Raw genomic sequence first — 14,739 nt, 5'->3', positions numbered from 1 at the left:
TTGGACTCCAGGGAGAGTTAAATTGCAGAGCTGAGGCTTAAACGAACTGACAAACTAATTTTCTCTACATCATGTTTTTAATTTCAAAACCCTGATTAGGAATAGGCTTATAGTTGAAGTATTCTGTTTTTCTCATCATCATCATTATTATATATGTATTTTTAAGATTTTATTCATTTTTTTGACAGCAAGAGAGGGAACACAAGCAGGTGGAGTAGGAGAGGGAGAAACTGGCTTCCGCGGAGCAGGGAGCCCGAGGCAGAGCTCCATCCCAGCACCCTGGGAACATGACCTGAGCAGAAGGCAAACGCTTAACCAATTGAGCCACTCAGGCACCCCGTCACTATCGTATTATTGTGAACAATCACACTTATTGCATACTTAATAAACACTGTGCTAGGCCCTCCAACGGATCCCCTGGCATCCCTAAGAAGCAAGCATCTTTAACCCTATTTCAGAGATCTGAACACAAAAGAAAGGGCCAGTGAGGGGCCATCAGAGGCAAATGAACCAGGAAGGTAATGAAACTAAGGAAACTGAAGATATCCTCTCTTCCATGGGCCTCTTTCCAGACCCTGCATCTAATTCTGCATCCATAAGCTTTATTCTTCTCCTTAAAGGGAGCTTTCAATATCGTATAAACATCAGTCCCCAACAAATCTGGTTCTGTCCCTGCTGTGGAGCCAGTGTCCAAACCCAGAATTATCTGACTTTGAAGTCTATGCTCTTCACATGGAACTCTTATTCATCTTGAAATTCAAAAGTCAGAAAAGAGGCTCCCTTACTCTGCATCGTCTTGAATACGCCAATACCCTTAACAGAGCACACTGTTCAAATGTTAAATGAATCACTTGTTTGGAGAATCATGGACATGTATTAGCAGATACTCATTTCTCACCATGTGTCTGGTGGGATGAGAGGCATGGGAGACAGTGTTTCAAAGGACAGGCTTTGGGGTTGACTCCCTGGGTTAAAACTCTGGTTCTCCCACTTCATCCTTGGCTGTGTGTGCTTAGGCAAGTTACTCAGCCTCTCTGAGTCAGAATTTCCACTTCTGAAAAATAGGTACAAAAACAGTTCCTTCCACATGGGAATTTATGCATGTCTACGTGTAGTAAATGACTTAAAAGTGTTTTTCAAACTGCGAGTCAAGACCCATTAGTGGATCACAAAATCAATTTCATAAGTGAACTAGCATTTTTTTAATGAAGTAAAATCAGAATACATTTTAAGATACCAGAACGCATTCATTACACACAGGGTAGGTAATTGGTTTTTTTTTTTTTTAAGACCATTTATAAATGTTTTATTTGTTTAACTTTTTTAAAGATTTTATTTATTTGACAGAGAGCACGTGAGAGAGAGCACAAGCTGGGTGAGCAGCAGGCAAAAGGAGAGGGAGAAGCAGGCTCCCCACTGAGCAGGGAGCCCAACATGGAACTCGATCCCAGGACCCTGGGATCCTGACCTGAGCTGAAGGAAAACACCCAACCAACTGAGCCACCCAGGCATCCCGGTAATTGTTTACTGAAAGCTTTTGTTTCCATAGTATATAGTCTGAAAATATATATGTAGGAGTGTGCTACATTGCTCTGTAAAATGTTTTTGTGAGTCACCATCCAAAAACTTTGAAAACCCCTCAATGAATACAAGCAAAGCAATTAGAAGTATATGGAGTACCTTGCGAACACTCAGGACATGTTAGTTATTATCATAGTGGTAGACGCAGAGAAGTAGCCATAGGTGCATTTAATGTAGCCCTAATTCTTTATCTGTATTACCTGTTGTCTCATATAAGTCTAATATTCCTTTAAAAACAATGTTTTGTCAGTATAAAATTCTGCATGTGCAGGGTAGAAGGGTAGAAAATCCAAGTAGGCAAAAACAAGAGAATAGCATCATCCCATTATCAGAGATTACCACTGTTAATATTTTAGTGAATTTCAATCGGTATCTTCTTCTATACTCACAGTTTTTAATTCAATAAAACTATCTCCTTCATATTATTCTGTAACCTTTTCTTCAGTCACCAATCTCTTCCTCTTCACTCTTGTAAACTTTCATTTTATCTAATATCCAAATTATATTCAAACTTTGCCAAAATGTCCTTCTCAGCAAACTTTTTTTTTTTTTTTTTTTTTTGAAAGAGAGAGAGAATGAGAGCACGAGTAGTGCGGGGGAGCAGAGGCAGAGAACGAAGCAGACTCCCCACTGAGCAGGGAACCCTGATGTAGGGCTTGATCTTAGGACCCTGGGATTATGACCTGAGCTGCAGGCAGATGCTTGACCAACTGGGACACTCAGGCACCCCTCAGCAAATTCGTGGAAACCAGTATGGGTGCAGTAGTGCTCAAAACCCTTAGCAGTTTCTTCTCCTTTCATCCCACCATTGACTTTCAGAGAGAACAGGCCAAGTGTCCTGCAAAACATTCCACTTTCTGATTTCTCTGTTTACTTTCTTGTGCCACTGTTTATCTTGCACCTTGAATTTACTGTAAATTAAAAGTTGTGTCTAGGGGCACCTGGTTGGCTCAGTCGGTAGAGCATGTGACTCTTGATCTCAGGGTCATTGAATTTAAGCCCCACTGTGGCCATAGAGCTTACCTTAAAAAAAGAAAAGAGGGGTTCCTGGGTGGCTCATCGGGTTAAGCCTCTGTCTTTGGCTTAGGTCATGATCTCAGGGTCCTGGGATCGAGCCCTGCATCAGTCTCTCTGCTCAGCAGGGAGCCTGCTTCCTCCTCTCTCTCTGCCTGCCTCTCTGCCTTCTTGTGCTCTCTCTCTCTGTCAAATAAATAAAATCTTTTTAAAAAAGAAATTTATATCTAAAGGTGTGAGAGATTCAATTTAAACATTTTGGCTAAGCTACAGTTTAAGTAGTGCTGTGTATTCATACCACATCATTGGAAGATCCCTGATATCAAGACCCATTACTGATGCTAAAATTCGCCAGTCTCAGGGAATGACACTCTGATTCTCCCACAATATGATTACATCTACTGACCTCCAATCTGAGACTAAAAATGAACCAATATGGTATTAATTGACACTATTTATACATTCAGTTCTCTACCAACCATTTATATATTTTTAAAAGATTTTATTTATTTATTTGTCAGAGAGAAAGAGAGAGTGAACACAGGCAGACAGAGTGGCAGGCGGAGGCAGAGGGAGAAGCAGGCTCCCTGCCCAGCAAGGAACCTGATGTGGGACTTGATCCCAGGACGCCAGGATCATGACCTGAGCCGAAGGCAGCCGCTTAACCAACTGAGCCACCCAGGCATCCCCATTTTTTTTTTAAGATTTTATTTATTTATTTGACAGAGAGAGAGAGAGAGAACACAAGCAGGAGGAGCGGCAACAGAGAGGGAGGGAGAATCAGGCTTCCGGTTAAGCAGAGAGCCCAGCTGCTCAGGATCCGAGAAGGCCGACGCTTAACTGACTGAGCCACCCAGGCGCCCCTCTCTTCCACTTTTAAGGAACTTTTTGATTATATATGGCCCACCCAGATAATCCAGGATAATTTCCTTGTGTTAAGGTCATCTGATTGGTAAACTTAATTCCATCTCTTAATCCCATTTTGCCACGTAATATACACATTCATAGGTTCTAGGGATTAGGAAGCAGACATCTTTGGGAGACCATTATTCTGCCTACCATGATCTGCTCTGTGATCTCCAAAGATTTATGTCCATCTCATATGCCAAATAAATTTACCCCCTTCCAAGATCTCCAAAATCGCAACCCATGAGAGCATGAACTCAAAGTCTAAAATCTCATCATTGAAATCACTTAAATTAGGTATGGGTGAGACTCTGGATATAGACCATCCTAGGGTAAAATTCTTCTCCATCTGTGGACCCGTAAAACTGAAAAGTTTTCTGCTCCCAAAACACAATGGTGGGACTGGCACATGACAGCAGTTATAAACATTCCTATTTTAGAAGGAAAAAAAAGAATCACTTGTCCCGAGAAATTCCAAAATTCAGTCAGGTAAACTCCCATTAGGTTTCAAGGCCTTGGGAATAATCCTCTGTGATCCTTACCTCTGTTTTCTGGGTTTAAGTCTTCATCCTGAGTTGTCCTCCCCTTTTCATGAAAGGATTAAGTGTTCAAAGCTGAATAGTTTTATCAGTCTCCTTCCTGTCTGTAGAATTTTGGGGGTCCGGCAGCCTTTCATTCTATCTTCTTCATCCCTTTCAGTCCAAGCTGCTCCACTGAGTATAAACTTCTCAAGAGCCTTGTGGGTCTCCTGTGAATGGTGTGGGGATTCATTCCAGTAGACAAGAGATCTTTCCACTTATCTTTTCTAGATAATCCTACTTTTTTCTTTTATTAAGATGGCTAAGAGGATCTATGAGTCATACCCTTAATCTCTTCAAAGAGTTTTTTGGGGCTTTTACAAAGAAATCCTCTGCAAACATTCATGTATAAGTCTTTATGGGGACATAACGCTTCTATTTCTCACAGGTTAAATACCTAGGCGTGGAATGGCTGAGTCATATGATGGATATTTGTTTAACTTTTTAAAAAATTGCCAAACTGTTTTCCAAAGTGTTTGTACATTTTACATTCCCTATCCCCTCCCCCCATTGCATGAGAATTCCATTGCCTCCAAATCCTTGCTAACATTTAGTATGGTCGGCATTCTTAGTTTTAATACTAGTTGACAATCCTTGCTTGCATTAACTTTATTAGAGCTTGCAAAATGCTGATTTTATATTTCTTTTTTTAAAAGATTTTATTTATTTGAGAGAGAATGAGTTGGAGGGAGCAGGTGGTGAAGAGAGAAGAGCAGACTCTCAGAGGAGCCAGAGAAGCAGGGATCCCAGGGAGCACAACAGGGGGCTGGGTCCAGGACTCTGGTATCATGACCTAAGTGGAAGGCAGGCGCTTAACTGACGGAGCCACCCAGGCACTACTGGTTCGTTAGTTTGTTCTTTCTTTCCTTCTTTCTTATTTATTTGAGAGAGAGAGAGGGCACGTGCACATGAGCAGGGGGGAGGGGCAGAGAGAGTGGGAGAAGCAGACTCCCTGCTTAGCAGGGAACCCAATGAGGGTCTCGATCCCAGGACCCTGGGATCATGACCTGACCCGAAGGCAGACGCCCAACTGACTGAGCCACCCAGACCCCACTGGTTTGATATTACTAACATTACTTCTACACTGATAAGCTGGTTTTCTTAGTAAAATGGAGCTTTCTCTGATCAACTGAGGTTACATAGTTACCCTAAACATAGTTTGCATTAGAACAGAGCTTAAATCTTTAAGCTCTCCCTTTAGAAAACATTTACAAACAAAGAGTTTGTAAATTTACATTTACAAAACAAAGAGTTGTTTTACTTCTCACATGCCTTTTTTTCTTAAGATTTTATTTATTTATTTGTCAGAGAGAGAGACAGTGTGAGCGAGCACAGGCAGACAGAGCAGCAGGCAGAGGCAGAGGGAGAAGCAGGCTTCCTGCCAAGCTAGGAGCCCGATGTGGGACTCGATCCACGACACTGGGATCATGACCTGATCCGAAGGCAGCTGCTTAACAAACTGAGCCACCCAGGCATCCCTCACATGCCTTTTTTGATTCAGGTCAGTCATTCTTCTTTTCCTAATTTGTAAAACAAGAGATATGATAGCGAGACTCAAAAGAGTTCGAGACTGAAAAGTTGCTGAAGGTCTCAGTCTTAGCCAACAATCAAGAATTCTGATATGAGTTTGCTTCTAGACTTAAAGGTCTCGGTTGTTAAGGTACTTCGAAGACTTGTCACAATATGCTCTTCCTGGGTGCCTGCTTCCTAGCAACGTGGTCAGAGTCTACTGAGAAGCATTTTTTCTCCCCGCCATTAACTCCCTCATTGGCAGCAGGGTCATTACCAAGTGTCTCCCAGGATATTACATTGCGCTTCCCAGCACTTGCCGGTGTGTCACAGAATCTGAACACTGTGGCCCAACAGGCCTGGAATACATTCCTTTTCCATTAAAGCCCCTTCATTGACTTCTGTCTGAGCAGACTGCTTCTCTCTCAGAAATTAGAATTAATTAGGCGTGATCTCCTGGGCTGTTTTCCAAGCAAGGATGAGGCATAAAGTAGTGAGAAGCAGAAAAGCCAGGAATCTGAAAGCAGGTTTAGACATGAAGTTAAGGGGTAGGCAGAACTGATTTTCAGTTGGAAGTCTCTGGAACAGAGGTAATAGTTGTTAAAATACTCAAATACTGGAGCGCCTGGGTGGCTCAGTTGGTTAAATGTCCGAGACTTGATTTTGGCTCAGGTCATGATCTCAGGGTTGTGGGATCGAGTCCCTGAGTTGGGTTCCATACTGAGCATGGGGCCTGATTAAGATTCTCTCTCGGGGCGTCTGGGTGGCTCAGTGGGTTAAAGCCTCTGCCTTCGGCTCGGGTCATGGTTCCAGGGTCCTGGGATCGAGCCCCACATCGGGCTCTCTGCTCATCAGGGAGCCTGCTTCCCTCTCTCTCTCTGCCTGGCTCTCTGCCTACTTGTGATCTCTGTTTGTTGGATAAATAAATAAAATCTTAAAAAAAAAAAAAAGAATCTCTCTCGCCCGGGTGGCTAGGTGGGTAAAGCTTCTACCTTTGGCTCAGGTCGTGATCTCAGGGTACTGGGATCGAGTCCCGTGTCCGGCTCTCTGCACAGCAGGGGTCCTCCTCCCCGCTCCCCGAACACCCGTCTGCCTCTCTGCCTACTTGTGACCTCTCTCTGCCGAATAAATAAATAAAAATCTTTAAAAAAAAAATTATCTCTCCCTCTCCCCCTGCTCCTCCCACCCCGCTCTCTCTTCGTTTGCATGCTCTCTCTCTCTCTCTCTTAAAAAAAAAAAAATCCAAATACTTCTGTTTGTTGGCAAAAGCTGCTACTCTGAGAACCCCATTCCCTATCCCAGGACCTAACCCATCTTGAACCCTAGTCTCTTCTCTTGCCACCCACTCATAACTGTTTTGATCAGCTGGGGTCTAGGCTCAACTAGGGTTAAATATTTTGAATAACTCCCCTGGGTGTGGACACAAACTGGATTGGAATTCTAACTGGTGTGACTTGGCACCTGTATTCTAACTTGAACATGACCCTAGTATTGTCAACCACTGTGGAGATGTGCCCACTCTTGGGGCGTGTACTTGTGGGTACTGGGTTGTGTTGTCACACATATTTTTTACTGTTGGGATCAAAAGTTTGAAAAACCCTAGCTAGGGCATTCCAGGCAAAGGCGACCAAATACAGAGGTATGCAGCTTGTTTCTGAAAAGGAAAGACAAGATGACTAGAAGGTAGGTAGAGCCAGGTATGAAGGCCATGAGGCTCCCTGTCAGTCAAGAGTAGCCTGGAAGTTGGAGTGCCTGGGAGGTTCAGGTCATGATCTCAGGGTCCTGGGATGGAGCCCCAGGGAATCTGCTTCTCTCTCTCCTTGTGCCCCTCCCTGCCCCATTTGTGCACTCTCTCTCTCAAATAAATAACATCTTAAAGAAGCGGGGTGGGGGGGAGTAGCCTAGAAGCAGTGAGACTCAACTGTGGGGCATAGAATGGAAAGAGTGAATTGGGGTCTGAAGAATGCTGGGGACATAAGGGCATGTGTAATATTTGGATATATGGGGTTTTTTAAATTTTATTTTAAGTAAACTCTATGGTCAATGTAGGGCTCACACCCAAGACCCCGAGATCTAGAGTCACATGTTCCATCAGCTGGGTCAGCCAGGTGCCCTTGGATGTATGTTTTAAGCATGAAGGGAATAAGCACCCCACCAAAGATAAAGCAAAGAACTTAGGTCCCGAAACTCGACAAGCTCCCTCCTGGAGACAGATATACAGGGAGCCAGAAGGAGACAGTAGACGCCACTTTTAGCCAACAAATTTGAGCACTGAAAACCTGAATAAGGCAAAAGAGCCCACAGTACCCCCCCATCTGAATGCAAATACTCATTTGGTGACCCACCTCAAATCTCCCATAGGCCCTAAAGGATCAGTTACAACCAGGCACAGCTCCTAAAATTACCAAAAAAGGGAAAATTCCATTTGTCCCCATACTCTCTCAATCTGCCCTGTTACTCTACCCCACCACCAGCAGCTTGTCATAGACAGTCTCTCCTTTGCCGTCCTGCCTGCTGTTCCCTTGCGGAGTAGTCAATGAACTTCTATCTCTTTTGTTCTGCCTTGGGTGAATTCTTTCATTGCATACGCCGCTGCTGCCAGCCCCCTCCCAGTTTGGACACCCCACATTTGGTGGCCCCCCTTCCGATTGGAGCACCCCACAGAGAGGAGAGGAAACCATGAGGGCTCCCTGCATTAGTGGGCACTGAGAAGGAGGAGCCAGATAGTTGGGAACTTATAAAACTGAGAGGGAGGAGGGGTGCCTGGGTGGCTCAGTGGGTTAAAGCCTCTGCCTTTAGCTCAGGCCCTGATCTCAGGGGGCTGGGGTCGAGTCCCACATCAGGCTCTCTGCTTGGCAGGGAGCCTGCTTCCTCCTCTCTCTGCCTACTTGTGATCTGTCTCTGTCAAAGAAATAAATAAAACCTTTTAAAAAAATTATTAAAAAAAAAAAACCTGAGAGGGAGGAGACAGAGATGCTGGAGTAAGGGAATCATCTGTGATGGGTTAGGTGGAGTAAGGAATCAGATACCCGGAGGGCTCAGAAGCAGAGTGGGCCTGTGGCTGGTATCCTGACTCAGGGGTCAAACCTGGCACTGGTAATTCTGAGCTCTGGGACCTTGAGTAAGTGATTATTTATTTATTTATTTGATGGAGAGAAAGAGAGATCAGAAGTAGGCAGAGACAGGCAGAGAGAGAGAGGGGGAAGCAGGCTCCCTGCTGAGCAGAGAGCCTGATGTGGGGCTCAATGTGGGGCTCAATCCCAGGACCCTGAGATCATGACCTGAGCTGAAGGCAGAGACTTCACCCACTGAGCCACCCAGGTGCCCCAAAAATTAAATCTTAAAAAAAAAAATTGAGTAGGGGAAAGAGGAGATAGAAACTCTTTAAGCCCAGTTTATAAGGCTGTTTAAGTGCTACAGGCAGGCATTGCTAAATTATGACAGCAGTTATAGTACCAGCTACCTAAAATTTTTTGCACTTTCTAGACTTGTGAGTTTCCTTGGCTATAAACTAGAGATTGGGGTGTGTGGGCCCTAGCAACTCAGAAAAGAAGGGAAAAAAGAAAGACAGCCGTGAGGGGAGCTGAAAAATAAATCTCTTTCCAAGCACAGAATTAAGCACACACTAGAACTTGTGACATCTTGATACCTCTGTTGGCCCTCTTCAGTTGCGTCTTACAGTTTCTTTTGAGCAAACTCATTTCCCTACATGTATGACTTCCACAGTACCAGTCAGGATCCGTGAAATACAGATTTCTCATCCCCTAGCTGCAGAAGCAATTCCTTTACTCAGGCCTGGATCCTTTTCCAGACCTCTTTGTGGGCCTGAGAACCAAATAAGGCAATACACAGAGGCAGGCATGCATTGACGTTTACCCGGAGGGGGTGGGGTTAGAGCGGGGAGCTGAAGTCGGCAAGGGAGACTCAGGAACCCAGCTGCCAGAGGGGGCTGGCACAGCAAGGAAGGACATGTGTTCGTGTAACATGTTGTTCCTTGGAGCTGAAAAAACAAACACACACACCCAGATATGTCAAAGGCAGCCTTTCCAAATGGCCACAATTTCTGAACATTGCTACATTGCGCTCCTGGGATGATCTTCAGGCTCCAAAGCCAGACCTGAGGTTTGAATCCCATCTCCATCCCTTCCAAGCTGTGTGACCTCAGGCAATTTACTTAACCCTTCTGTATCCCACTTTCCACTTGTTTCAAGTGTACACTTAACATTTTATAAATCAGGTAAATCCCAGAGAAAACCAAGGTGAAAGATTAGTGCCTGTGTGGCTTGGAGAGGCTGGAAAGAGACCAAGAGCAAAAGAGGTGCTGTTGTGAGGGTTCCCTATGTTATAGTCTGTCTTTGCTCTCAGGCCAAGTTTGAGAGGAACTGATCGCTGCAGAGCCTCTGGGCAAGTGTGGGCAGGACTGCGAATGAGAGCTTTCATACTCGCTTCTGATGAACATTTATTGTTTTCTATGTGTCAGTCTGGCCTCGGTCCCAAGGCAGGCAGGCTTGTGGTTGGCAGGGAAGAGGTTTACCAAGAAGCTGGGAGCTCATCTATCATCTCTGAATGACTGCATGTAAATGTGCTGTAATTCAGAGATTCTTCTTTTTAAAGATTTATTTATTTATTTTTTGGAAAGAGAGGAATTGCGTCTGCGTGTGCACGGGTTGGGGGAGGGGTAGAGGGACAAGCAGACTCCCTGATGAGCTGGGAGCCCAACTTGGGGCTCCATCCCAGGACCCTGAGATCATGCCCCGAGCTGAAAGCAGATGCTTAACCGACTGAGCCACCCTGGTGCCCTTAAATGTGCCATAATCTATAAAACGCTACAGTATTATGACATCAGCAGCAGGATAATTATTTCTTCTCCCTTTTTCTTTCCATTCTCCTCTTTCTGCTTCTCTCCTTTTTTTTTTTAATTATGGAAAATTTCAAACATATAATAAAAGTAGACAGGAGAGTATAATGAACCCCATATCTGTTGCCCAGCTTCAGCTAACCCTTCTCAGCTTGCTTGATCTGTACCCCCATCCACTTCCTCCATCCCCATATTATTTTGAAGCAAATCTAGAACCTCATATCATTTCATGTGTATCTCAGCACATATCTTTAAAAGGCAGACACTTTAAAAATCATAAGCATGGTATTGTTAAAATTCTTTAAAGATCAATTGTAATTCCTTAATGTCGTCAAATACTTAGCGTTCGGATCCCACATGCTGGTCCAGAGTCAACACCTTGATGTATCATATCTATGGATTTATTTGATTTTTAAATTTTTTTATTTTGTATAGATTTGACTTACTAAATGTCCTAGCTTGGGCTGCGCTAATGAAGTACTGTAGGCTAGGTGGCTTATAAACAACATAAATTTATTTCACACAGTTCTGGAGGCTGGAAGTCCAGGATCAGAGTGCCAGCCAGCCTGGTCTGGTTCTGGTGAGTCCCCGGTTCAGATTCGCTATGTGTCTATATGTCTCTATATGTGCCCGCTTCTCTGTGTCTTCACATAGTCAAAAGAGGGCTAGAGAGTCCTCTAGCTTCTTCTTATAAGGGCTCAGATGCCATTCATGAGGACTCCAAGCTCATGACCTAATTACCTCCTAAAGGCCTGCCTCTAAATACAATCACAAGGATTAGCATTTCAACATATGAATTTGGTGGGGGGGGCACAAATATTCAGCCTATTATATTACATTTATAAGAGTTCTCTTAGAGGTTTAGAAGACTCCAAAAATATTTTCATCATCCCCAAAGGAAACCTAGCACCCATTAAGAATCTGCTCCCCGGGGCCCCTGGGTGGCTCAGTCGGTTAAGTATCTGCCTTCAGCTCAGGTCATGATCCCAGGGTCCTGCAATAGGGTCCCCCTGCTTGGCAGGGGAGTCTGTTTCTCCCTCCCCTCTGCCCCTCCCTCACTTGTGCCCACACACTCCACTCTCTCTCTCTCTCTCTCTCTCTCTCTCTCTCACTCTCCTCAAATAAATAAAATCTTTAAAAAAATCTGCTCTCCACTCATCTTTGACAATTCCCAGTCTGCATTCTAACTGTGAATTGCGTTGGTGGTATAGTGGTGAGCATAGCTGCCTTTCAAAAACATTTTTTAAAGATTTATTTATTTGAGAGAGAGAGAGAGATCATGAGCATGGGGGAGGGGTAGAGGGAGAAGCAGACTCCCCACTGAGCAGGGAGCCCAATGGAGGTCTTGATCCCCGGGATCACAACCTGAGCCAAAGGCAGACATTTAACCAATTGGCACCATATAGTTGACACAATGTTACATTAGTTTCAGGTATAGAACATAGTGATTGGATAAGCTTATACATTATGCTATTTTCACCCTAAATGTAGCTACCATCTGCTACCATATGTTATTACAATATCATTGAATATATTCCTTACACTGTTTTTTATTCCCATGATTTATTCATTCCATAATTGGAAACCTGTATCTCCCACTTCCCTTCATCCATTTTGCCCATCTCCTTACTCACCTCCCTCTGGCAACCACCAAATACATTCTTTGTACTTACAGGTCTGATTTTGCTTTTTGTTTGTTTATTCATTTGGGTTTGTTTTTAATTCCACATATGAGTGAAATCATATGCTATTTGACTTTCTCAGTCTGACTTATTTCACTTAGCATAATGCCCTCCAGTTCCATCCATGTTGTCAAAAATGGCACAAACTCATCCCTTTTTATGGCTGCATAATATTTGTCACTGATTCACCTTTCTTCTTTGAAAGCACTTAGTAGGCACTTGGTAAGTACTTGTTGATACATGTATAAATGAATATTTTACATATTAATAAAATTTCAAATTATTCCTTTGTGTTGCAGCCACATTGGATTTTTTTTTTTTAGATTTTATTTATTTATTTGACAGAGAGAGAGATCACAAGTAGACAGAGAGGCAGGCAGAGAGAGAGAGAGAGAGGGAAGCAGGCTCCCTGCTGAGCAGAGAGCCCGATGCGGGACTCGATCCCAGGACCCTGAGATCATGACCTGAGCCGAAGGCAGCAGCTTAACCCACTGAGCCACCCAGGCGCCCCTGGATTTTTTTTTTTTTAACTCCTCTAACTTACTACAGGAACTTTACACATTCTGTACCCTTTTCCAAAACATTCTCTTACTCCTCTCACAAATTTTGCCCTCTTGCTTTTGCTCAATCATAACTTCCTTCGGAAAGCCTTCTTGGGCCAATCTTTCCTATTATACACTCTTTTTTTTTTCCTCCTATGATGTGTTCTTCTTCTTCTTCTTTTTTTTTTTTTTTTGAAGATATTTTATTTATTTATTTATTTATTTATTTATTTATTTATTTGAGAGAGACAGAAAGGAAGCAAGAGGAGAAGTAGAGGGGAGAGAGAGAATCTCAAGCAGATTCCATGCTGACCACAGAGCCTGACTTGGGCCTCAGTCTCATAATCCTAAGATCATGACCTGAGCTGAAGTCAAGAGTTGGGCACTTAACCAACTCAGCCACCCAGGGGGGTCTTCCTATGATATAGTCTTAAGGCACCATTTCCCTCTCTGGACCATTTTGTACATAAATAATTTCACAACTGCTTGTGTCATTCTTCCTCTAATTCCCCCTATATTAGAATTTAGACCCATGATGTCAGATGCCTGAGGCTCTGTTTGGGCTTATTATTTTTTCCTCCAAATCCATCTTGGCATTTGGAAAATAGAAGGTAACTAATAAATGCTTTTTGAATGAATGAATGATTATTAAATATGTAATATGATCCCCAAAACTATTTCAAAGAATCATATAAAAAAAAAATAGAAAAGTTGGCTATCAAAGCAATTAGGTTAAAAAAAGCTTAAAATGGTATAATTTTCAGAAACACTATTTTCAAGTAATTGTCCAGGAATAGAATGAGTTTTTAAATGTTTATTAATCATAATTGTGTGTGTTTTTTTTTCATTTGTCCCTTGAGATCAACACCATCCAACAGAAATATAATGTGAGCCAAACATGTAATTTTATTATTTTTTTAAATTTTTAAAAAAGATTTTATTTAGGGGCACCTGGGTGGCTCAGTGGGTTAAGCACCTGCCTTTGGCTCAGGTCATGATCTCAGGGTCCTGGGATCAAGCCCCGCATCGGGCTCTCTGCTCAATGGGGAGCCTGCTTCCCTTTCTCCCTCTGCCTGCCTCTCTGACTACTTGTGATCTCTTTCTGTCAAATAAATAAATAAAATCTTTTTTTAAAAATATGTTATTTATTTATTTATTTATTTGAGAGAGAGAGAGAGTGCACACAAGCAATGGGGAGGAACAGAGGGGAAAGGAGAAGCAGACTCTCTGCTGAGTGGAGAGCCTGATGCAGGATCTACCCTGATCACAACCTATCTATCAGATCACAACCTGACCGGAAGGCAGAAGCCCAATTCGCTGAGCCACCCAATCAACTGAGTCACCCAGGCTCCTCTAAACATGTAATTTAAATGTGCTGGTAGGCACAATTAAAAAGTATGAAGAAAGAAAAAAAAAGTATGAAGAAAGAGATGAAGTTAATTTTAATAATATCATTTATTTAACCCAATACATCAAAAAATTATCATTTTAATATACCATTAATATAAAAATGAGATATTTTACATTCTTTCTTTATGCACTAAGTGCATGTATTTTATATTTACAGCACATGTAAATTGGGACTCAAATAGCTATGTGTGTCCAGTGGCTGCTGTATTGGACAACACAGTGCTGAATCAGTTTTCTGGTCTTCTCTGACCTGCTCTGTGCCTGTGAGGCTGACCTCTAAGCTTGCATCACTCAGCTCTCTTGCCCTCAGGTTTCCTGATGGCTTTTGGGCAGTGGGAGTCACCATTAAAAGAGGGGATATGGGAAGAGAGGTTAAGTCCAGTTATTCCACTTCCAAACACCCCTACTCACAACCCCCCCTCCCAAACTGGGCTGCTGCAGTTCCTCTACATAAGGCCAGAGTGGCTATTCATAGCCATAGCATTTGGCGGCTTTTGGTAATCCTGCTCCATTTCTTGCTTCATGGGGTCTAAGAACTGCCACAGGGAGCAAACTCTTCCCAAGCGGGTTTCCTTAGCCCTGTAAATAATTACCTCTTCAGTTAACTCTTTGTTGAATGTGCCATCTGCTTCCTGCCAGTACAGTCACTGAACCAAGTA

This window comes from Lutra lutra, chromosome 6 (genome assembly GCF_902655055.1).
Source record: "Lutra lutra chromosome 6, mLutLut1.2, whole genome shotgun sequence".
NCBI classification, from domain to species: Eukaryota; Metazoa; Chordata; class Mammalia; order Carnivora; family Mustelidae; genus Lutra; species Lutra lutra.
The sequence above is the reverse complement of the archived record's forward strand: the minus strand, read 5'-3'. Positions refer to the sequence as shown.